Source organism: Pleurodeles waltl, chromosome 8 (genome assembly GCF_031143425.1).
Source record: "Pleurodeles waltl isolate 20211129_DDA chromosome 8, aPleWal1.hap1.20221129, whole genome shotgun sequence".
Lineage (NCBI taxonomy): Eukaryota > Metazoa > Chordata > Amphibia > Caudata > Salamandridae > Pleurodeles > Pleurodeles waltl.
In genome coordinates this window covers 910,799,249-910,824,481 of record NC_090447.1, presented here as the reverse complement: position 1 = coordinate 910,824,481, position 25,233 = coordinate 910,799,249, and positions in this window count along the sequence as shown.

Sequence of the window (25,233 nt, the reverse complement as noted above, 5' to 3'; positions counted from 1 at the left end):
GGCGCAATGCATGCATTGTGCTACTTTGTAAATTAAGCACAGTGATTTTGGCCTCATTGGGTCACACTACCATAAAGAAATTATGCTAATGTGGTGCAAGTAGGCACTAGGGTCTCTTAAATCAGCCCTACATCTTTAGGAGCTTTTTATAGAAAAGGGATTATGAGTTTAGTAACGGTCAGCCTTGTTCCACCTGTAAAGTTTACCAGACTAAGAGATCCATTACAAGTTCCACAGTACTTAAAATTAAATGCAACATTAAATCCAGGTTGCAATACACCTGTATGGTTACAAGTGATTCCATCTAGGCCCCTAAAACCAATGCTTTATTGCTAAATGCCTTAATAATGCAGAACATGTAATGCAGATGTGGGTATTAAGAGAGCATTCATATGGACAGTTTATGTATTAATGACCAGCCCAGTGTTAAATGATTACATAATCTGCATCATCTTTCATTGTATCCATTTAATTTTAATGCATCCATTACGATTCACCCAATTCTTGTTCTGATTTTCCTAAAAACTATGGGCCATATTTATACTTTTTGACGCAAAACTGCGCTATCGCAGTTTTGCGCCAAAAAGATTAGCACCGGCTAACGCCATTCTGAAGCGCCATGCGGGCGCCGTATTTATTGAATGGCGTTAGCCGGTGCTAGCAGACCGGCGCTGCCTGGTGTGCGTGGAAAAAAACCACGTACACCAGGCAGCGCCGGCGTTGGGGAAAATGGCGTTAGGGCGTCTTAAAATGGGGCAGGTCAGGTAGAGGCAAAAAAATCACCTCCACCCGATTTGCGCCATTTTTAACGACGCCCAGACGCCATTTACATGACTCCTGTCTTAGTAAAGACAGGAGTCATGCCCCCTTGCCCAATGGCCATGCCCAGGGGACTTATGTCCCCTGGGCATGGTCATTGGGCATTGTGGCATGTAGGGGGGCACAAATCAGGCCCCCCTATGCCAAAAAAAAAATAAAAAAAAAAAAAATTATACTTACCTGAACTTACCTGAATGTCCCTGGGATGGGTCCCTCCATCCTTGGGTGTCCTCCTGGGGTGGGCAAGGGTGGCAGGGGGGGTCCCTTGGGGCATGGGAGGGCAGCTGTGGGCTCATTTTGAGCCCACAGGTCCCTTAACGCCTGCCCTGACCCAGGCGTTAAAAAGAGGCGCAAATGCGGGGTTTTTTGCCCCGCCCACTCCCGGGCGTGATTTTTGCCCGGGAGTATAAATACGACGCATTTGCGTCGCAGTCATTTTTTTAGACGGGAACGCCTACCTTGCATCTCATTAACGCAAGGAAGGCGTTCACGCAAAAAAATGACGCTCATTCCTCATACTTTGGCGCTAGACGCGTCTAACGCCAAAGTATAAATATGGAGTTAGTTTTGCGTCTAAATTGCGTCGAAAAAAACGACGCAAATTCGGCGCAAACGGAGTATAAATATGCCCCTATGTGAGGCTCTTATAACTTGTGAAAACAAGTGACTTATTGATTTTGTAAAGGGTTGAATGTTTGCTAAGAACACTATTGACAAAAAACATTATTTACCTCAGAATAAACCGAATAGCTAAACTTCCTATAGTCAGCTGAGACGTTCTCTAGATATTTCTAAAGTAGCAGAGTTCAATTTTCTACACCCCCTTGCCCGAAGGACTAAGTCAATGTGCAAACCCGAATTAAAAAACCAGTAGGACTGCAACCCATGCACAATTCACTAAACAATTATTGGTAAAATGGACTTCAAGTAATGATTAGTCCCATGTGCAAGGATAGGACAGTCCTTTCTTTTTAAGTGTGGGCATTACACAGTCCTAACAATACTACTAGTATTATCATGAACTTACACAAAAGTATAAGTCTCCCTTTGAGAACCAGACCCATAAAGTTTAAATTCTTTTAAGATATGGTGGTGATGATTATTCATCCTAACCGTCATTGTTCTTACTCAGCAGCCTAGACACAGATTTTAAAAAACAACATTTTCCAAGAATCGGAAATTAGGTCAAGAGAACATTAACTACCACCCATAAGGCTAAGTTCAATATATGGTGTATCCACAAGCCCAGAGATTTCTCATTCCTTCTTTCTCTTTACCGTGACAGAAAACTCCAAAACTTCAGGCAAATGGCAAAACATTCAATGTTTTCATAATTGCCTGATAAAACCAGTACCCCACATTTGTGGGTAGGCCTATCACACAGGACTGGAATAGTCCAAAACTGTGTCTGTATGAAGACCACAATGACACTATATTAACTTTACACAGTCACAGATTTGACCTATTCCTTTTAGTTACAGTAATTCTAATCAAACATCTGAGGTACTGTTTTGGTACAAGTGTGGGAACACAAACTGATGAGAGTTTTGCTGTTTCCACAATATTGCAAACATTTTTGGGGAAATGTAGTTTTTTTAACAAATGATTCATATTTGTAGGCTAATCTGGCTAAGACAAAGTGGTGGCACCCCCCACAAGCCACACCAAGGGCTCTTCTTTTTAGCTTTCAGAAATGTCTGAGGATAAGAGCTTACCCTAGTGTCTAGCTGATCTCAGGTCCAAATACCACTGCTACACCAGTGTCAAAAATCAACATAATCCTAAGCGTCTTTCTTAAATTTTTCTCTTTGTTCATAGACTAATTTAAAATCACATTTTGCTGGAACCCGGGTGCATGTGGCCCAGCAATGAGCTAGCTGCTTGGAACATGTATTTATTTATTTAACTTTCATTGTATCCATTTAATTTTAATGCATCCATTACAATTCACCCAATTCTTGTTCTGATTTTCCTAAAAACTATGTGAGGCTCTTATAACTTGTGAAAACAAGTGCCTTATTGATTTTGTAAAGGGTTGAATGTTTGCTAAGAACACTATTGACAAAAACCATTATTTACCTCAGAATAAACCGAATAGCTAAACTTCCTATAGTCAGCTGAGACGTTCTCTAGATATTTCTAAAGCAGCAGAGTTCAATTTTCTACACCCCCTTGCCCGAAGGACTAAGTCAATGTGCAAACCCGAATTAGAAAACCAGTAGGACTGCAACCCATGCACAATTCACTAAACAATTATTGGTAAAATGGACTTCAAGTAATGATTAGTCCCATGTGCAAGGATAGGGCAGTCCTTTCTTTTTAAGTGTGGGCATTACACAGTCCTAACAATACTACTAGTATTATCATGAACTTACACAAAAGTATAAGTCTCCCTTTGAGAACCAGACCCATAAAGTTTAAATTCTTTTAAGATATGTTGGTGATGATTATTCATCCTAACCGTCATTGTTCTTACTCAGCAGCCTAGACACAGATTTAAAAAAACAACATTTTCCAAGAATCGGAAATTAGGTCATCAAGAGAACATTAACTACCACCCATAAGGCAAATGATTCATATTTGTAGGCTAATCTGGCTAAGACAAAGTGGTGGCACCCCCCACAAGCCACACCAAGGGCTCTTCTTTTTAGCTTTCAGAAATGTCTAAGGATAAGAGCTTACCCTAGTGTCTAGCTGATCTCAGGTCCAAATACCACTGCTACACCAGTGTCAAAAATCAACATAATCCTAAGCGTCTTTCTTAAATTTTTCTCTTTGTTCATAGACTAATTTAAAATCAAATTTTGCTGGAACCCAGGTGCATGTGGCCCAGCAATGAGCTAGCTGCTTGGAACATTTATTTAGGTTACGAAAACATTCAGACAACATTTGGCACCTTTCTAGGGGACAGAGGAGCTTAATTACAAGCCCTAGTGCCATTGTTGCATCATTTGTTTGAAGCAGCGGTGGCTCTAAGCAGTCCCCTACAGCACACCACATTCACAAACTGGCACAATGTGACCATTGCACCAGTTTGTAAAGCCTTGTGCCACATTAAAACGGTACCAGGTATAATGTTCCTCCATTAAAAACCACGCACAGCTGGTGCAGTGAAATCTTGTATTTCTTCATCTTCACAGTTTCAATTTTTAACACCTGCTCAGAGCAGATATTAAAGGGATTCTGTTCTTTTTAACATTGGACACCCCCATTGCTGAAGTAACATCATTTGTTTGCCTCCAATCCAGCAATGCGTGACTTTTGCATCACAGATGTGTCAGAATTTCTGACGCATCTGTGAAAACATGCACCCTGGAGCTTTGTATTGTAATTACAGCACATCCATGGTGACGTTAGAGGGAGTGCAAGCAGTGCAAGAAATTTGATGCATTGGAGACAATGCATCAGATTTGTGTTAATGAGGACCAGAGTGTCTACCTATGATCCAGAAAATCAGTCGGTCAGTTTAAATTATTTTCCTCCACCTAAGAAAAAATCTAAGCAGATTGCTAAAAACAATACAGTAGCCTGGAGAAGGTGACATGGAATTACTCATGTCACACTAGAAACAGATCCACAATGACCATTTCACCAAGTGATATTTGTCTAATTGGAGTCATGGAGTAACACAAATGTTCCTCAGATATGCTATATATGGCACGAAAATGTACACTGGCGACAAAATGTGTAAAATGTCAGGGAGATATATTTCTAAAATCCACAACACAATAAATCAGCAAGTCCCAGGGAAATCACCATTAATGTCTGGCACCTCTTATAATGACACATTCTGAGTGCATCAGTAGACACCAGTAATCCTTTGGATGTTGGAGAGGCCCAGAAATTTACAAGTACTTGTAGAAGGCCCTCATCATGTGCCCCCATTGGAGGCTACATCATTGTTTCAATTTTAGTCACGCAAACCCAGATGTCTATTGATGAATGGTTGTACCCAAACACATGTGATTTCAACATAACTGCAAGTCACTCCATGATGCATGCCAACAGTCAGGTAACACATTTTCCCCATTTCACATTTGCTAAACACTTTGCTAAATGTTTCTACATCAATGGCATGGAAATGAACATCATGGTTAATAACTCTAGGCCTACCCGTCATGTCCCTCATTGGCAGTGCAGTTGTACATGCCACATGACATGCAGTGACGGGTGACGGTATGTGTCAGCCAATAATCAGTGGTGACACTGCTGTCTGTGGCACAACATGAAATGTACCCCCATTGTAAATGTCATACTCTACACACATGTTGACATGCACATATATGTGAAGGAATACAGAAATTCTCCCCTCACAGGTAGACCATGCATGAAACAGCAACTCACAAATGTTTTTCTAAAGAAAAAGGGACACATGCTGACATGTAGACACAAGGAATGTTAGCAACAGTCATGACACATAAATCATCCCAATGGACATTCCCCACCCACCAAGGGAAAGTATTGATCTTTATCTGTACCCCTCAAAAATGTATGCACTGTCATATCTATGATGGCCATCTTCACTTTACAGACAGTAGTGAGGCACCAACACCCGTTATATGCTGAAGGCCTTTGGGTGGCAGAGGCCAATATACTCCTTTTAACAGACACATGGCTGAGGACAGTGATCCATCACTACCTTTATTATGGCCTAAACACTGAGGAGTTGTGGTCTGTTGCATAGAAATTACACCCACTGCAACAACAAACAGTTTTTGATTGATCACTGTAGACAGCCATATGTTGTCCCTAGAGAGCAGATTGTTTGTGGATTGTACACAGTTGTGTCCTAGGTCCCTGGGTCAACAGGCAAGGAACATCAGTATGCACCACATGACATGTCTACACAAGCAATCACTCCTCTACTTTGTTACATATGGCTCATCCCTAATCATCAGAGGAGCTGTCAGAATCTAGCATCTTCACTTGGCAATGTAACAGGCATGAATATGCCCCGTATTTGCTCCCTTGTGGCTGCTGCGCTGTCCTTAAATACCCATCATGGTCTGGATAGGCCACCACCAGAATGCGGGCCATTAACGGCGTTCATGGTCCGACGGGCACCCAGCCCACGTTGGGAGGACATTACCCAGCTGGAACTCAGCGACATTCCGGGCCCAGCATCTCAGGCCCTCTGATTTCTTCTGACAGTGGGCACTCTGCCTGCTGTGGACCCCCTGGCAATGTTTCTCCATAGCTTCTTCCTCTGATGGCCATTGACCTGCATGGTTGCAAAAGACAAATCAAGAGATTACAATCACAAGCTTTGTCACAAACAGTTGAGTCACATACATGTCAGAAACACAAAGCTAGAACTTTTCAATTTGTCAACACTCATCTGGTGTGAAATACACAAGCCAAAAAGTATGGGGACATGACTACATACATATGTACTTGCATTTGCAGACTAACCCACTCCCCTGCTCAGTGCCTACAATAACTAAGCAAGCTCACTGACAACAGGTAGCACCTCCTCAAACAACATGTACTGAGATGTGAGACACAATGAAACACTACACACTTATGTGGCTTCTGAAGGGTAAACTATCTAGGCTTGAATGGACTAACACATTCACACTAGGTTAGCTGACTCACTGCATACAGTCCATACAAGCAACTGTTATAGTACAAACTTCACCATTACACTTGAGTAACAATCAAGGGGCTGGCCTGGTGGGTACAGAAAGTGTATTCCTTATCCATGTGTGGACATGTGGAATCTAGGCAGTTTCTGTCTCATTCCTGTGGCCCATACACATGTGTCTGTTCACCAGCTAAACGCTATTGAGATTTGTTTACCACTTATGCCATGCTGCAGGCTTTCTAGAGCAAGGTATTATTTTAAGGAAGTGTGGCTGTTCTAGTGTGGTCTAGCTCCTGGTTCTTAATCCCCTAATAGGTGCACTGGTTCTTTGTTATATGAGAAGACTGAACAAAGTACTTGCTTCTTCAGGTCAAGCCAGATCATTTACAGAGCCTGCTCTTTCTTTTTTATTTTGAGGCTATAGGCACTCCAACCCCTAAAATGGCATGTGTTGGGGTACATAATGTGATAGCAGTTTTATGTGTCAGAAGGAGGATCGTTTCTATAGATGCATGGAGGTTTGTTGGATAGTAACAATTACTCTTTTGAGTTTGTTGGTCAGCAAATTATTGTTGGTATGCTTTTATAATGATGATATTGGACTCAGAGGCTGGTCAGATGGTAACAGTGAATCTTTTGAACCTGTGCCATAACAGCAGTGTGGTGACAAGAATTGTGTCCCAACTCTTATATTACCTGTGCAAAATAAGCCCTATTTTTGAGCCATGTTATAGAATCCAGAGGCATACAATTGTAATCTGCAGAGAGAGAAGGCAATAGGGCACTGATGAGAGGTATTGATCACAGGACCTCTCTTCTAGCTTGGTAGGGAGTGCAGGATTAATTAAATATTAAGTACCCTAATTAGGTTACATAAATGACCTTACTTTCATTAGCAGTTTTGAGGGAGTCCTATGAGTCTCCCCACATTTATCTGATTTCAGCATGGTGCAGCAATGTTAGAGAACCTCTGTAACATAATGACCCTGGAGGGCTTAGATTCCCAGGGGGGGGGGTTACTAATATGAGGTGGTTCAGTGCTGTAGTCTGGATCTGAATTCTTATGTGAACAGTTTCAGGTTCACTCAGACGTGTGTCATGTTACCATTAGACAATGATGCTCCACATCCTGAATATCAGGGCATTATGCAATTGGCAGACTTATTACACTGGTAAAGGACAAGAGAATTGCAGATACACACTTCAAGTAAAAATGGTCAGAGAGGCACACTGACTCAGCGCATAACATTTCTCTTAGCACTTCACATTTCACTTTAAAGTAATAGAGCTCTATCTGCTGTGTTGAAAATTGGGTCTCTAGTTGGCAGGGGTGTGCACCCATTCCAAGTAGGAACCATCACTCTTGTCAGGGTAAGTCATATGCACACTAAAATATAACCTGGACTCACCCTCTCGTAGCTTGTCACAGAGCAGCCAAGCTTATCTAAAGAGGCAATGTGTAAAGTGTCTATGCAACACGCACACTGACACAATGGAAATACCACACCAGGGGCCATATGTACAAACTCATTTTCCCATTGACACAGAATGGGAAAAACCGTTTGCTACATCTGGCCCCAGATTAGAAAAATACTTAATAGTTTTATAAATAAACCAAGACCAAATGACAAAAATCTAATAAGTAGAAGTTACATGATTCATTTTTAAACGTGCAAGCAGTAAGCACCAATAAAGGTTTATCTGGTTGTGCTGGAAAGGGACAAAGTCATCTGTTGAGGCTGACCGTGATGGAGCGAGGGCAGGAGCAAGAGCCATGCATGCATAGTGAACAGAATACCTTGATCCTGGTTGCAACAGCGAGATGCATCGAGCGATGCACTGAGGCCGGTTCCACAGTCGAGGTGATGCAATGATTTTCTTCAATAAGTGGTGGTGATGCATTGGTTCCAATCATGGGGCTTTGCGTTGAGAGGTACTGGTTCCAAGGCGGGATGTGCCAGGTTTCTCTGTGCAGTTGAGGGAATGCATTGATCTCTCCAAGCTGCTGCGATATAATGCGCGGCTCGAGCATTGGCCTCTCGATGGCAAGGCGTTGGTTCCGAGAGCGATGCATCAGCTCTAATCCCGCAACAGGGTTGATGCAACGGTTCTGCTCCAAGCAGACTGGAGATGCATTGAATTCTCTACTGGAAGCATCTGGGTTCACTTTCAGTGCACAGGAGCAGGGGAGGAGACTTTGATATCCTTGAGTCTCAAGCAGCAGGAGGCAAGCCAAGAAGCCCTTGGAGAACACTTTGTGGTGCAAGACAGAGCCCAGCTCTCCCTCAGAAAGGTCGGAGAGCAGCAGGCAGCAAGGCAGCACTGATAAGCAGTCCTTCCAGGTCAGCAGTCTAGCAGAGTGACAGTCCTTGATGCAGACAGAAGTTCTCCTGACAGAGTCCAGTTGTAGGTCCAGAAGTGTCTGATTTGGTGGAGTCAGAGACCCCGTACTTATACCCAAATGGGTCTTTGATGCTGGGGTGATTTCAAAAGGGGGTCTTTGGAGTGCACAAGGGTCCTTTATTCCTCAGCCCTGGCTCCAGACTATCAGTAGGGGGTAATCAACCCTTTGTGTGGGGACAGGCACTGCCTATTCTGGTGTGTAATTTCTTCCTGCCCAGAAAGAACCTTCAGAATCCAGATGAATGCAAATGAGAACTCAGGCACACCTACCCTTTATGTGCTTGTAGCTTTTATATATGCTCATGTGTTCTTTTAATTTGTCATTATTGACATTTTTACATATATATCTTAGGTTGAGCTGTAGTAGCTTTTATTCATAATTGGGCTTTGAACCACCTTCAACCGACAAGGGAAGGTGTTGTGTAGCCATTTTAGTTTTAGCTCCATGCACGTTATTTTAGCACACTAGGCCTGCCGCTGTACACTTTAGCTTAGATATGTTTATTCAGCTTTGTTTATAATTTTAACAATAGCCACATTCGCAGTCTTGTTTTATTTCTCTCTATCTAACTATTCTTGGTTAGACCAGCATTATGTTTTTAAACAAGACATTCTTGTTCACTCTGTGATTCTTTCAAGACTGCAGTAAGATAGGTTGCCGGTGAACGTGCTAAAAGTTTTGTCTCTGTTATTCATAGAAAATACACATCCTTATGTAGGGACATTTTCTCAGAACATCAGCTGTTTTATTATAAAAACACTTCCTTGTCCCTTACATGTTAGAGGGAGATTCCCGCCAGAGGACCACAACTGTATGCTGATTGCTGAACGCTTCGCTACAGCTGCTTATGCAGACTTCAGGCTTTTTCTCAGTTATGGGGGATGATGTCAGCCCAGGGGAACCTGAAGGGCAGAATTAGAGCTTAACATGCTATGCTCTATAATAGCCTAGGTAGGAATTAGTCCATTGACTCTAGTGACAATATGGTAGCGTTATTTCTATGCTCCACTCTCCTTGTCACAATTATAATTCTGTCATGCTGTATTGTCCTGGTTATTGCAGTACATGCTTTGATATCTAAGATGCAGTTGCTTCATTAAAACCTTATTGAAACATATACTGCCTCTGTTTGTCATTGTGTATGTGAGACTAATGTAACTGAAAGAAACGGATAAGACCTGAGTAACCACGATTTCCTTGAGAAGTCAGTAGTGTCATGCGCTCAGCTTCCCAATCATCCCAGCTCTTGATTAGAGATGAGCACTGCTAGTTAGCCGGAGCAAAACCCAGATTAGGGCAACAGGTGTCACCTGTAGTGGGTTAAGACTCAGGGCCTTGCACCGGCTTGCACCATTTCTTAGCACCAGCTGGGCACCATATTTATGAAATGGTGCAAGCTGGTGCAAAGGGTAGGCTAGCGTAAAAAAAAATATGTTAGGCAGGTTAGAGTAAAAATAAATGACTCTAACCAGATTAGCGTCATTTTTTGAGGCCATAGAGTCATTGTTTGCACGGGAACGCCTACCTTGCATCTCATTAAGGCAAGGTAGGTCTCCACTCCCAAAAAATGACTTTAACTCCATAAATGTGGCGCTAGACTGGTCTAGCACCACAGTGTAAATATGGAGTTAGTTTTGCACCGAATTAGACTAAAATAAATGACACTAATTTGGTGCAAACAGAGTATAAATATGCCCCTCAGTCTCCCACACCAATGGTGATTCTGCTGCTCAAATCCAGTAGACTCATTAGAATAATGAGAGCCTATGCACACCTAACCTTCATGTGTTTGTGGCAGTCCAGAGGGAATGCACAAAGTGTAGCTGTCACCCATCTCAGACATGTATAGTGGACTGACTGCAAGAACACAGAGCTGTAAGAACAGAGAAATGTCCACGTTTAGAAAGTGGCATTTTTAAAATAGTAAGAGTAAATCCAACATGACCAGTAAAGAGGATTTATCATTACCATTCCAAAGATGTGAACCATGACACAGCTACTCCTTTTTAATCAAGAGTTACAGCTTAAAAGTGTATTAAGAAATTTCCTGTGAGGGAAGTAGGCCTCACAGTAGCAAAAAACAACTTTTGGAATTTTTCACTACCAGTACATGTAAAACGTAAAACTACATTTCCTTTCTTTTAGTTACATAGCACCCTGCCCTCTGGGCTAACTAGGGCCTATCTTAGATGTGGCTTATATGTAGTTAAAGGCTTGGTAAGGGGTTTTAAATCCTGAAGCCAAGTGGCAGTCAAACTGCACTCAAAGGCTCTGCAGTGACAGACCTGAGACATGGTTAAAGGGTTACTACTGTGGGTGGCTTAATCAGTGGTGCAGGCCAACTAGTAGCATTTAAGTTACGGGCCCTGGGTACATGTTATACCACTTTAGAAGGGACTTACAAGTAAATTAACTATGCCAATTGCATACATACCAATGTTACCATGTTTAGAGGAGAAGCACATTCTCTTTAGCACTGGTCAGCAGTAGTAAAGTGCAAGGAGTCCTAAAGCCAACAAAGATCATTTTTAAGATTCTGAGATGTTTAATTGATCAACTCTGTTGTGTCATAAGGCTGCAAAGGTAGGATGCATATGCATCTAGTATGAGTTCCTCTCTATAGCTTCCCTAGTTAGTAAATATGATAGGTATCACTCATTGATATAGCAAGAACGCTTGAGTGCCAAACATAGGAATATGCCCAAAAATACATTTGTAGATATTTATGCATGACCTTGGTGTTTGGTGCACCTCTCTTGATAGTCTTGGTAGCAGCTTCTATAGCCTGAATATTAATCTTTAAAACAATTATCCTATTGTCTGTTGAGATATTCACATTTCTGTACAGTTCTAAAATTCCTATAAAAAACTTACTGGGCAAGAAAAGCTCTGTAAAAATTCCATGCCTGACCCATTGTAACTGTATAAACTTATATTGCACATAGAATGTGGTTTGAAGAGTGCTTGATGTCTTGGTGTGTGGCATCCCATGCGGTATCTTGGATGTGATTTGCAGTGTATTCTTACCTCACACTGGGGTACTCATTTTGCCAACCTCAGAAAGATTAACGGCTGAAGTGAAGCCTATCCCATCACTGATTGACCATATGTTTCCTTTTCACCCTGTATAGCGCTGGCATAGAAAGGCTGAGAGGATCTACAGTGGATGTTTTAGCCTGCTGAGCTTTTCTGAGCCTAAAAACAAGCATTTGGGATTTTGCAGTCCTTTTTGAAGGGTTATATTATAATAATTATGGTACATAAACATACCAGAAAAAAAGATGAACAGTACATAATTCAATCCATACATAATTTCTCTCTGGCAGGGAGGGCACAGAGAAGACAGAGAATTCAACTTAACCCTTATGCTATCTATTGCTGTGTGTAGGTCACAGGTAGTATGTATTTAATACATCTGCTGTAATGTACAGATTCCATCATTCAGCTTGCTTTAGGTCCTTATAACAAACAACAGGCTCTATAGATGTGTTGTTCTGTTTCTTTTCATATTCACAGAAACAAGCAGACAATGCTATGGACCTGATTTGGAGTTTGGTGGATGGCTTTACTCCGTCAAAAACATGATGGATATCCCTTCTGCCACATTATGATATACTATGGACACCATAATACAGTGGATGGGAATATCTGTTTGTGATGGAGTAACCCGTCAACCAAACCCTAAATCAGACCCTATCACTGATAACATTAGTAGCTGTAAATGAGTCCGTCAGGTATTTGGAGCATTGCAGAAACATTTGTTCTCTTAAACAGACTGTCTGAATGGATGAAATGTACAAAGGTATTTATAGTGCAACGGTTATTAGCTTCATACACTACAGGAACTAGAGAGCTGAGAGCAGAGTACTCCAATCAGGAGCCTGTCTAAATGCAAAGATGGGACCAGATGCACTAACATTCTGCATCACGTGGCACAAATAATTTTTTGAGAATTTACTTTCCAGGGTGAAATGTATTTTGCGCTAGAAAGTTGCCTGAAAGTAATACAGTGAAGTATATAAAAGAGCGATGGATGGAATGTTTGAATTAATCTCAGCCACCGGTAATTCCTCGGTTCACATCTCAGTCCATCATTATTTTGCACACCACACCACCTCATTTTGGACACAGCCATATGCAAATCAGTTTTGAATCTGGTCAAATAATATCAATCCAGCCAGAAATGCTAGGCAAGGCCCTTTATAAACCTGAACACAAGCAACCCCAGATAAGTATTGTCCTCAGTGCTCATCAGTCAGATATAGCTTTGTTGTTGTAGCACAGTCTGCATGGGACTCACATATGGGCATACTGGCCCACTAAGGGCTTCACACTTAAGTATACCATAAGTGATGAATGGAATGATTGAATTCATCTCAGCCACTGGTAATTACTTAGAGATTTGCCTTGCTTTGCGTTACTTTGCATCAACGGGGAGTTCCATGGGAGGCGCATGGGTTTTTCCATTTAACCACCCATGGTTTTTAATTGCAATTCCATGTCTATTAACCACAGGACTCAGGGTTTTCAACTAAAACATAATGACTCTTTGAGGTAGATGTAAAGAGGATAATTGTTTTTTACTCCTAATTTTTCAAATTTTCATGTTTGCTGCACTGTACAGCAAACATCCAAAGTGGGAAAAGCAATGAAGTTTGTCCAGGCATAGTATTTTGTACTGGAAGATTACACTTCCAGTACAAAAACTATGATAGTCATGGTGAAGTTACAGTTGCATTATGGTGCAAAAGTGTGAGGGGAGAGAGCTGGACAGTACTATAATTTAGTAGGAATGGGCCAAAATTTACTCACATTCGATGCAAAGCAATGCATTAAACAAAGTTGCTGTGCTGCCTTGTGTTAAAAGAAGAGAGACAAAATGCACCACATTACTAAGGTATGGCACAAATTTCCTATTCCCCAGTGCTGGTGAACGTTTGACTGCCATAAGCAAATTCACACAGCTTAGACCCATAGTATGAGGATATGTGCTTTCTCTAAATCATAGGTTGTGTTCTGAAAGGAGACCCTGCCAGTACAAAAACAATCCTTATCCTTCAGCACGTTTTCCACATAGTATCTGTGCTATACAAAGCAGCACACATGCAAAGTTGGAAAAATAAGGAGAAATGAAAGTGTCTTGTTTTGGTGAAAATCGTAGGCTATGAATATTAGTAGATAGGGACGTTTGTCAAAACCCATGGGTGGTTGCATGGGAACACCCATGTACTATCCATGAAAGTCCCCTTCTTGCACAGTAGCACAAAGTAGCACAACCTTGCTTTACTTTGGGGTACTGTACACCACAAATCCTTGTTTGTGTTGGATGGTAAATCCCACCTCAACACTTTGCATTAGTTGTACATCACAAAAGTGGCTCAACCCCGATTCAAAGGATCAGTAAATCTGGGTCATGGTGCTATCTTGCTTTCTGATTTGCACAGAGGTCAACACAGCAACTTCAGTTGTACTATATTGCTTGATAGTTTTGTAAATCTGGGCCTCTTTGGTAGCAGTAGATGGCGGAGAGACACACAGTTTCATTGTTTAGCTGGTGAAATCCACACCAAGTGTACAAAGCAACATCAATTAACTTTACTCCCACAGCGTATTTTCTACAAAGAAGAAGTCAATCTCTGACTGTGCCATAGCATGCAGTTTAAGTAGATGACGGTTGCCATATATACTAAATTTAGTGTAAGATCGATGTGATTGTGACTGGGGAGCACCTGCCCTCTCACCGCTTGACTTATTTTTAGATCATTCTGAGGATGCGTGCAAGTGAGTCAACATAGATAACCTCTTCATATAAGTTGATGTATGGATCAGTGGCTGTAAAGATGGATCGGCATACAGATGGATGTGTAGATGTACAGTTGGATGAATGGTTGGATGTACTGTTGGATGGATGTACAGATGGATGCAGGGATGGATGATGATGAATGGCTGGATGTACAGTTGGATGAATATATCTATAGATGGATTTCTGGATGGGTGGGTGAATGCGGTACAGATACCCAATAGATGGATGGGTAGAAGGAAGAAAGGAATGCAGGAAGTAAGAACACGCTGTAGAAATATAGGAAGAATACACACCCGCATGTTTATTTTTTTATTTTCTTGACGAAGAAAAATCTTTTACTGATGGAAAATCCCTTAAAGCCTACACATGTCTGTAAACGTGGATGTCTCATCGCACTCAGCGTGCACACTAATATCATGATTTTTTATATTTAAGTTAATTTCAATCTTTGGTCGAAGAACAATGTGGCTATGTCGCCAGTGACACAAAGCTGTAGCTAGGAATCATTTTCCTAATGGCAACCTTGTTGCCCCTTACTTCGGGTAACACACGTTCCCACCAAATATCTTAGAGTAAATATACATGAAAATGCTAGATTCTCTACTGGAGTTAGTTTGATGTATAGCCCTGAAAATCCTCTAATATGTATCGTGAATTAGAATGTAGGATTTCCAACCTCAATTTCGTGTTTTGTCTGTTGATTCTATAATTTGTGATACAACACATTTTTCCAGATGAGGCCTGTAGTCGCTATGTTATCAGATATTCTACTATGAAATGCTGGGATAGCGTAAATTATGTTAGTCTGTTTGCTAAAGAAGGTAAGCACAATTGTTCAATGTAGCGCCAACTCTTAGGCCAGTTTGCCTGTGCTACAAGAAACAGACATATATTTTATATTCCTCAGCCTTGTTCACAGAATGGCGGGTCCAATTTAGATAGAAATTCATGAATACGTCAGTAGTACTAAAAGAATAAGCCTTTCTCCTTCACATATCTTCAGTAACATGTTTGAGACATCAACGAAAATGAAGAAAAACTGCAATTGTATTCATTGCACTCCTCCTGTCATGAAAGGAATTAGTAATTCTCCATACGTGGCAGCTAGACTATGTAAATCACCCCCAGGCCGTCAGGGACCATAATATGTACGGAGTATACTGTCCTTTAGTGTGTCGTAGCACACCTTTAGCTAGGTGCCCCGGGTGCAAACAGTGCACTCTGTTACGCATAATGTGCTGCTCTTAGGGTAGCAACAATCTTGCGCCTGCCCTGGAGGCAGCTTAGTAGTGAAAGGCAGACCTGCTGTTTGGAGAACCTGCTACCTCTTTCACAGTGCATGCAAAATGCAGCCCGCTCCAAAGGGTGGACAGAGATCACCTACAATGGAGTATAGTGAGTGACTACACCTGCCTGCAGAGAGAGATCTGAGGTCTAATGGTAGAGGGCACCATTGGGGCATACGTGGTGCATGTTCTGATGGTCTTTTCGCCTCTATACTTGCATTCCTGATAAGGTGCAGGCCCACAGGCAAAATTTTCCTTTCTTTTGCATGGGCCACGCACCCATGCAAATGAGGGAATATCCCCTTTGAATTGTGATTGTGCTATTTGTGCAATAGCGTGATCTGTATCATAGAAAGGGTTGTGCAAGTGCCAGTGGCCACTTCAGAAATACCAAAGTGCCCTGAGGGCACAGAAAGCAGGTGCACATGACTGTTGTGCCCCTTTGGCACTTTGTGTAATGCAGCCGATGGTGTGACTGTCCTCATAGGACAACGTGCAGGATGTTAAAAACTACCTTTCCACCAGAGGTATGCTTATGTTCTAAGATAAGATCTAGTTGGTTATTCTATCCACAAACTCCTTTTCAATACAAAAATATGGTCAATACTAAAGTATAGAAGACATACAATATCTTAGTACTATGAAGAATACCAATATAATTTTAAATATGTTATAGCTACAAGCCATTCTGTCACGTTTTTTAACCACATAAAGGGTCAATATATGATCTGAACCAAAGGCTTATTTTTATTTTTTCTTGAAACAATAATTTGAAATTGCTAACACACTACTCTCACTCCTAATTGCTATTTTATGAAATGGTGTATGTATTAAACGAAAATTAAATCAGTTTGTGAAATAAAAGGACCCTGGACAGACTTTAATTCCAAATAGGTATGTTTCAGCACTATTTTCAACAAATCTAGCTCTATGGCACAAAGCAATATGGAGCTTCGTTTATTAAACAGTTCATCATTTCTAATACAAAACCTCTTAAAGCTGAAAAACAGATTCAGTGTTGATGATTCAGTTGTTTGTAATTGCAAACATACAAATAAAGTATGCAGACATGTAACATCACTACTAAGAATACAAGTGTTTACTCAATTAAAATACTATTTTTGAGAGATTAGAGCAATATTGTCTGAGAAGCTATTGTTGTGAAAGTCGCGTTATTAATTCACAGTGACTGCATTCATTTAATTTTAGGCTTGGGTATTAACTTGCAAACCGCTACATGACACAATTACCTAAATTGATTCCTTTGTACTCTATTACATGTTGTGCAACACATTTCAGCCTTTAAGTCACAATTACATTACAGCTTGTGGCACTAACAGTAATTACTCCACACTCCAGAACATTCGCGCTTACGAACCAAGGTTGGGTGATTAGATTTGCAGCCTTAATTTAATGAAATTCCTTCTCATCATAATATATTGTATTTCACGTTTGCGAGGTGAAAGAAAAACATCATGCAACCATTTTGAAGTTGCAATCCGATGAATTTAAATTAAACGATTATACGATAATTAAATTAAATCCATCTATGGAGGTATGGATGACAGGAGACAAAAATGAGTGGGGGGTGGGAGAGAAGTCAGACCTTAATTAATTAAAATCAGTCCTGGCAAACTTGCTCAATCATCCCTACTCTGCAGGAAGTACCACCTAGAAATGGGCAATGGCTATATGGTTGTGTCATGACAATCCTTTCTACGCTGAGCCTGAAGTCTAACCAGGAAAATGCCAGAATGGTAGAATGGCCAGTCCGACCATGGGGTAAGCACAGCAGGGAGAGGACTAATAGTGGAAACAGAGATCATTCAGACACACTCTTAGTTTTGATTTGCTATCTTCCAGTTCCTTATAGGTAGACATGTGCATGTGTAGTGTCACCATCTTATAAACCCCACGTTTGTCATGATAGTGACTCATTGTCTTATAGTACCGGAAATTGACTCTAATGTAAATGTATGGGAGTATTTGATGCGGTAATGTTTTTCAGTTCCTCTATAGATTTGTTTTTCATCAAATGGTTTTAATTGCCGTCATATGGATAAATTAGAACTCAGTCAATTGCATGTTTTTTTATAACAATGGCCCGTTAAGCTGCAATACACTAAATTGCATCAAATTATCAATTTTTACTTTTACAACCTAGCAGAGAATACAATATTTCTATTTGATTTCGCATATCTATAAATTGCAAATCTTACATGTTACTAGTACTTCTGTTCTGAAAATATACATCCTTATTGTATGACTGTCATAATGAACATTCTGAAATGTATAAAATTTAGTAAAGTTTACTAAGATTGTGTATCTCACACATTCATTAAAGAATGTCAGTTTAGGAAACTTGGTACATTTTTATTATCTTTAGAAAATAGTCTTTTTCTCTCAATTAAGGCTATTTCGTCTCCAAAATGTCCTTTCTTTCTCTATTCTCAGTCAATAATGGGTGATAAGTGCCCAGTCCCACACGTTCTGCAATGGTTAGATCTGAGCTTCTAGTAGTGAATCAACCGTATAGGTAAGTGCACTGACAAAGGTTACCAAAACTCAAATATCTACATCGGAGTGTGTGTTTAATAAACATTTCATGGACTGATCATGACCAGTGATTTCAAAATTCAAGATTTTTATTTAAAGTTTTTAGATCTACAAAGAGATATACAGTAAGACAGCCAGTTCCACAATAATACCAGATTTGAAAATGTTCATTTGATAAAAGGATTCACTATGTAGTATAAGTTTGGCTTAATATCCTGTAGGACTATTACAATCCATCAAGATGCAGTTGAATTAGCTGGTTAAAACGTTTATTAATAAATACCCAACAAACTCCTACAAAAGTAAATACTTTCTAACACATCATCTCATTAACTGCTTTGTAAAGGAACTGAACAGATGCTCCTGCTGTCTTAATATCAAGCTTCAGAAACAAGGGTTTTAGGAAGCGGTGTCTAATTGTCTTTAAAACAGGGAAAACAAAAAGAACATGATCAATTGTGTGTACTGCACCCATGCACAAAGTGCACCTCCTACCAGCCCACTTTATATGCCCCCACATGTCTAAATCAACACAACTCAAGTGGAGACAATTTAATCTGAACATCAACATACAGCAATGGATCCCATGATCCAGGTTCTATCTTAGATAAGGATGAGGAGCCAGGACAATGGCATTCGTCACTTCTTTCTTCAGCCTTTCTAGGCTCCTGCAACATGACTATCTAGTTTCACTGATCTAACTTTAATAGAACGCTTTAAGTAGCATTTAAAGGTGGTGTAAGTCATGTCTTGCAAGTCTATCAACTTAAGGCTAATGTGCTGAAGTGCGTACAGAAAATTCGACATCAGGGTGTAATCTCCTCTATACGAGGGAAAATAGACAATGCTTATGTTTCCTCAAGGAGTTCTCTTCTGAGTGTGTAAGGTGAAAGCCACAGCAAACCAAAGATGCCAACCCCCTTTCAACTGAGTTAATCGGCCCCATTTCTAAGTGCAATGCCTCAATTTGTGCCAAAGTGTTTAAATTACATCTTTATCTCAAAAAATTTCCTTCAACTTTATGCATACAGGTCCAGTGTTTAATGTGAATAATTTCCACTCCATGTACCAGTGTAGGTGGTATCTTCTTTTTATACACACCACGTAAGTAATTATTGTGTTTTCTACAAGTTGCCCCATAGAAAGCCTTGAGACTATTTTCATGAGATAGAGTTCTACTTGTCAAATGAGTACTATGGCTTTTCTCGCACAGGTTATTAGAGACAATTTTGCCTAAATAAGGCTATGATTTCACTAACTCTAACGGCTTTGTACCCAAGAGTCAAGTAAATTTCATCCTCAAATGGCATTTCCTCTTATGGAATGTAATTGTTTTGTTTTTTCCACATTAAACCTCAAACAATGCCTCTCCTTATAGGCTGCTAGATGTGAAAGTGCTTCTGCAGCCCCTTTGAAGTCAAATCTAATATTATAATGTCATCAACATAAAGGAGAGTACCTGTCAGGTATAATCTGACATGAAAGGCTTATCCGCCTACACTGTCTATTTATTGGGGTAAATCAGCAACACATAGTGAGAAACGAACAGATAGATGCTCCTGCTGTCTTAATATCAAGCTTCAGAAGCAAGGGTTTTAGGAAGCGGTGTCTAATTGTCTTTAAAACAGGGAAAACAAAAAGAACATGATCAATTGTGTGTACTGCACCCATGCACAAAGTGCACCTCCTACCAGCCTACTTTATCTGCCCCCACATGTCTATAAGACAACTCAAGTGGAGACAATTTAATCTGAACATCAACATACAGCAATGGATCCCATGATCTAGGTTCCATCTTAGATAAGGATAACGAGCCAGGACAATGGCATTCGTCACTTCTTTCTTCAGCCTTTCTAGGCTCCTGCAACATGACTATCTAGTTCCACTGATCTAACTTTAATAGAACGTTTTAAGTAGCATTTAAAGGTGGTGTAAGTCATGTCTTGCAAGTCTATCAACTTAAGGCTAATGTGCTGAAGTACGTACAGAAAATTCGACATCAGGGTGTAATCTCCTCTAGACGAAGGAAAATAGACAATGCTTATGTGTTTCCTCAAGGAGTTCTCTTCTGAGTGTGTAAGGTGAAAGCCACAGCAAACCAAAGATGCCAACCCCCTTTCAACTGAGTTAATCGGCCCCATTTTGAAGTGCAATGCCTCAAATTGTGCAAAAGTGTTTAAATTACATCTTGATCTCAAAATTGTTCCTTCAACTTTATGCATACAGGTCCAGTGTTTAATGTGAATAATTTCCACTCCATGTAGCAGTGTAGGTGGTATCTTCTTTTTATACACACCAAGTAAGTAATTATTGTGTTTTCTACAAGTTGCCCCATAGAAAGCCTTGAGCCCATTTTCATGAGATAGAGTTCTACTTGTCTAATGAGTCCTATGGCTTTTCTCGCACAGGTCATCAGAGACAATTTTGCGTAAATAAGGATATGATTTCACTAGCTCTAACGGCTCTGTACCCAAGAGTCAAGTAAATTTCATCCTCAAATGGCATTTCCTCTTATGGAAGTACTCAATTTGCCCCCGTATAACTAAGCACCACATGTCAGTATGCAAGGCTGTTAATAATTTTAATAGACCCTCTGGAATACCCAAGTCCTTAAGCTTCCTCCATAGAGGGAGCCTGTCCACTTGGTCAAAAGTGATAGAAAAATCAATGAATGCTGCATAAATAGGCATACCTGCATTTCCAAACATACTTCTCTGTGATGAGGTATAATATAGTTGTATTACCCAAGGTAGAGCAATTTGGGCAAAAGCCTACCTGTCCCAAGGGCAGAATCTGTATTTCCTTCACCCAGTCTTGCAGATGAGTTAATAAAGACTTTGCAAAGATTTTCCCATTGCATCTTACAAAGTAATTTGTCTATAATTTGAGGGAAGATCAGTGGAACCTTTTTATGTAAAGGGAGGAGAAGGATGCCCCTCCAGGAGTTTGGTATTTTGCCTGAATTATAGCAACATTTTAACTGTGTGGAAGAATAAGAGGCACATAAGTGAGGCTCTAACTTGATTATGATCATTGGGAGCTGGACAGGCCCTCCTACCCTGGAGCTTCTTGTGCCCTGAATGATTTTTATGACTTGAGCCTTTGTGGGGTATGGAAGAGCAAACTTGTCCCTATTTTTCGTCCTAGATTTTTATACACCCTGATCTAATAAAGCATCCCCTATGCCATTCAAGACATACAAAAACTAATATAACTGCTCCAGACTTCACTTGTAATATTATTCATTTTTTGGCTTACTTAGACAATGGAAACGTTACCCAATGATATTTCAACATAACTGCCAGTAATTCTGTTCAATGTGTCCTATCAGCTTCTTTCCTTTATTGCGGCGTTAACTACCTTGATGTCGGCCAAGATGGTGGAAGGAGCGGACGTGTACCTCCGACTCTGCGCCTGGCCCGATCATAATCCTGCCATTATCCGGACACCCTGAGCAGCTATGTTTGCTCAGAGGAGATATTTCAAAGGCCATCGACAGCATCCCTGCGATGCCTCGAGACAGGAGTCGCCGCTCAGGCACATACGGCCAGCGCTTTCCCCAAGGCCTACGGGGCGGCATCGGCTGGGAGACGCGGGCCGCTAAGAACAACGTGGAGCGACGGCACTCCCAGCTGGGAACTGCTGCTTGTCGTGCACGGGGTCGCGGAACCTGGACAGCTCTGTGAGTGCATCGGGAGGCAATCTCCCAATCGCACTGCGATGAGGATAAAGGGCTGTCTGCCCTATTACCAGTGTATGCGCCGCCCTGGAGGGGATTGAGACAGCGCCAGATGACGTGGAGAGGTCGGGCAGAGATGTGGCCCTGGAGTTGTGTGCTGGGATTGTGGACAGGGGACCAGCTACAGGAGGTGAGGTGCGGGGGGAGACCACCCCTGTGATTCGACTTGGCCCCCTCTCCCGCGGTCACACCCATGGAAGTCGAGGTCGCGGGGGATCGAGAGAGGGAGGTATCGCGCCTTTATCAACGGATTGAGGATCAAGAAGGAAGAACCAATCGCAATAATAATAGGGTGGTGGGTCTACCTGAATAGGAAGGGACCCCAAGTATGGACCTGTATATGGAACAATGGCTGGCCCAAACAGTTCTTCAGGGCAAACACTCTTCCTTTTTTTTGGTGGAGAGAGCACATAGAATCCTGAGCAGAACTCTCCCGCCAGGAACCCCTCCCTGACAGGTGCTGGTGCACCTCTTTAACTACAGAGACAGAGATCACAGTTTACAAAGGGCTAGAACTGGTGGTCCATGGAGGGTTGCCAACGCGCAGGTGAACATATATCCTGATTACACACGGGAGGTGCAGCGCAGACGCACTTCCTTCCTCACATTAAAGTGCACATTGAGGGACCACAATATTAAATATGCCCTCAATTTCTGGCTACCTAGAAAATCATTACTGACACCTGCACTACTTTTTGTACTACACCGGAAGAGTTCTGGTCATGGCAGGAGGACAGAGGTATGACACTGGACTCATCACACCCTCCCTCACGCTTTGCGAGGAGCGATCTGCAGAGAGACCGCAAGGTCGGGGTGGGAAGCACGGCCTCCATGGAAGGGGACGGGGGCTTGTGCGGAGGTGGAGCAGCAAGAGGGTTCCCCTGGGTCTTCTGTAGGAAGCGTGGGTCACCTGGATGCGGCGTCACCTGACTTAGCAATGAAACAAGTGCAGGCAATCCTGGGCGAGGGCCCGACGGTGATGCCACAGTCAGCAGACGATCTGGTGTGAGGGGTGCTGTACCCACTGTGATGAATCTCACTACCTCAGAGGTAACACTATGACTTTGGCAGGCTTGTCCACTCTGACATCTTATCGGCCCCGGCCGGGCTTGGATGAACTGTTTGTTTTATTTTCTATTGCTCCCTTTCACTTAACCATTTTGGGTCACTCTACTCTGACTGCATTGTTCATGTTCCCCTACCCCCCTCCTTCTACACTTAGGTGTAATTATATACAAACTATAAAGTCTCAGTTGGATATAAGCATCTTAGTGCTATAGGCTGTTCATTGTTTCTTGAATCAGCCAAGGGTAAACTGTTGTGGTTATATTTGTCTTTTTTATCCTTTGCATTCTTTTATAGCAGTGGACAAGTTTATGGGTACACGAAAGTCCATGCCGGGCTCTGTGGGGCGCTGCATGGGTGGGGGGCTGGGGGTTCGGGTGGGGTGCGGGGTTTGGCAGAGGGGTTGTGTGTTGCTTGGGTGGCCCGGGTGTGGGCGCTTTCCCCTCGGGCCTACGTCCCATTGCCCATATGTCTAGCTTCATGATGCAATATACATTTATGACTTGGAATGTTAGAGGGCTGGCAGGTTTTGGTAAGAGGCACAAGGTCTATCAGTTTCTGCACCGCCATAAGGTCCATGTGGCCTTGCTTCAAGAGAAACACCTTACGGCCCCAGACTTAGTACATATGCACAGGCGCTGGTGAGGGTCCATGATCGGCACAACATACTCTAGATATGCCAGAGGGACTTTGATATGGGTGGCCCCTAGGGTGCCACTGTCGATACTACATACCAAGTGTTGGAAAATGGGTTATTGGTCAGGGCAGGTAAGTACCTACACCTAACAATAGGCCACTAACCTCCACTTAGGTCCAGTTAGGTCTCAGTAAATGAAACCTAGCTCAACCCTTGGTAGCTTGGCAACGAGCGACAAGGCTTAACTTAGGAGACAAAGCGTAAAGCATTCAAATATCACAAAACAGTAATTAAATAAAACACAGGAAACAGTTTAAAAATCCAAAATCAATTTATAAAATCTGGTTATATTTTTGTCTTTAATATGACACCAAAACGAATAAAATCAGATAAGGGGAACCGGAGATATGAATTTTTAAAGAATTATTGATTTCTAGCGCTTAGAAGCAACTAGCGCTCAAAGGGTTAAAAAAGGTTACACTGGAAAGGAACAAAGTCCAGAGTTCAGGCCACCCATGAGGTAACACTGTCACACTTCCTTTCAGAAGTGTTTGATTCAGGAAAGTGGTCCACAGAACCAGCCAAGGGTCCAGAGGCTCTGGTGTGCCTTTTGGGGTCTGGGACTACAACTCCCACAATGCACCTCTTCAACTTATGGAGTTGCTCCAAACGTCTCCAAACTTCAGGATCTTCTTCCAGAGGTCCTTTTTGTGTCCTTGAAATGTTCACAACTTGATCCAAGGTTCCAGAAGCTCTGAGTTGCTCCTTGGGAGTTGGGACTACAATTTCCAGAATGCACCTGGTCAGAATCATCAAATGGCCACTGGATGTTGGGCAGCTGAGCTCTGCTTGCAGGACTTGATGCAGGGGACTCAGGGCAGCTCCTTTGTACCTGTAGCAAACATGGAGTCCCTTCTTGAAGCAGTAGAAGACAGGTAAAGTCCTTTTAGTGGTGAAGCCCAAGTGTGCAGCTGGTGCAGTCCTCCAGAGTGCAGTGTCCAGGTGCAGCTCAGGGGTCCAGCAGGGCAGTCCTTCTTCTCCTGTAGTTCTTTCTTGTTGGAATCTGAAAGGGATCTGAGGTGTGGGTGCAGGTCTGCCAGTTTTATCTCTGCTCCGGGGTGAAAAACAGGGGGGTCCTGGTTCTCCAATCAGGTGCAGGGTCCTTCCCCCTGTGATGACCACTTCCTGTGAAGTGTGGCAAAAATCAATCTCAGGGAGCAACATTCCTCAAAAATCCATCATGGCTGAAAGTGATTTTTGGAGGTTACATCTGGCTGAGCCCACCCACTGGTGTGGCTAATAATCCTAAACATACCCCTCTCCTCTCCTCTCCTAATCTA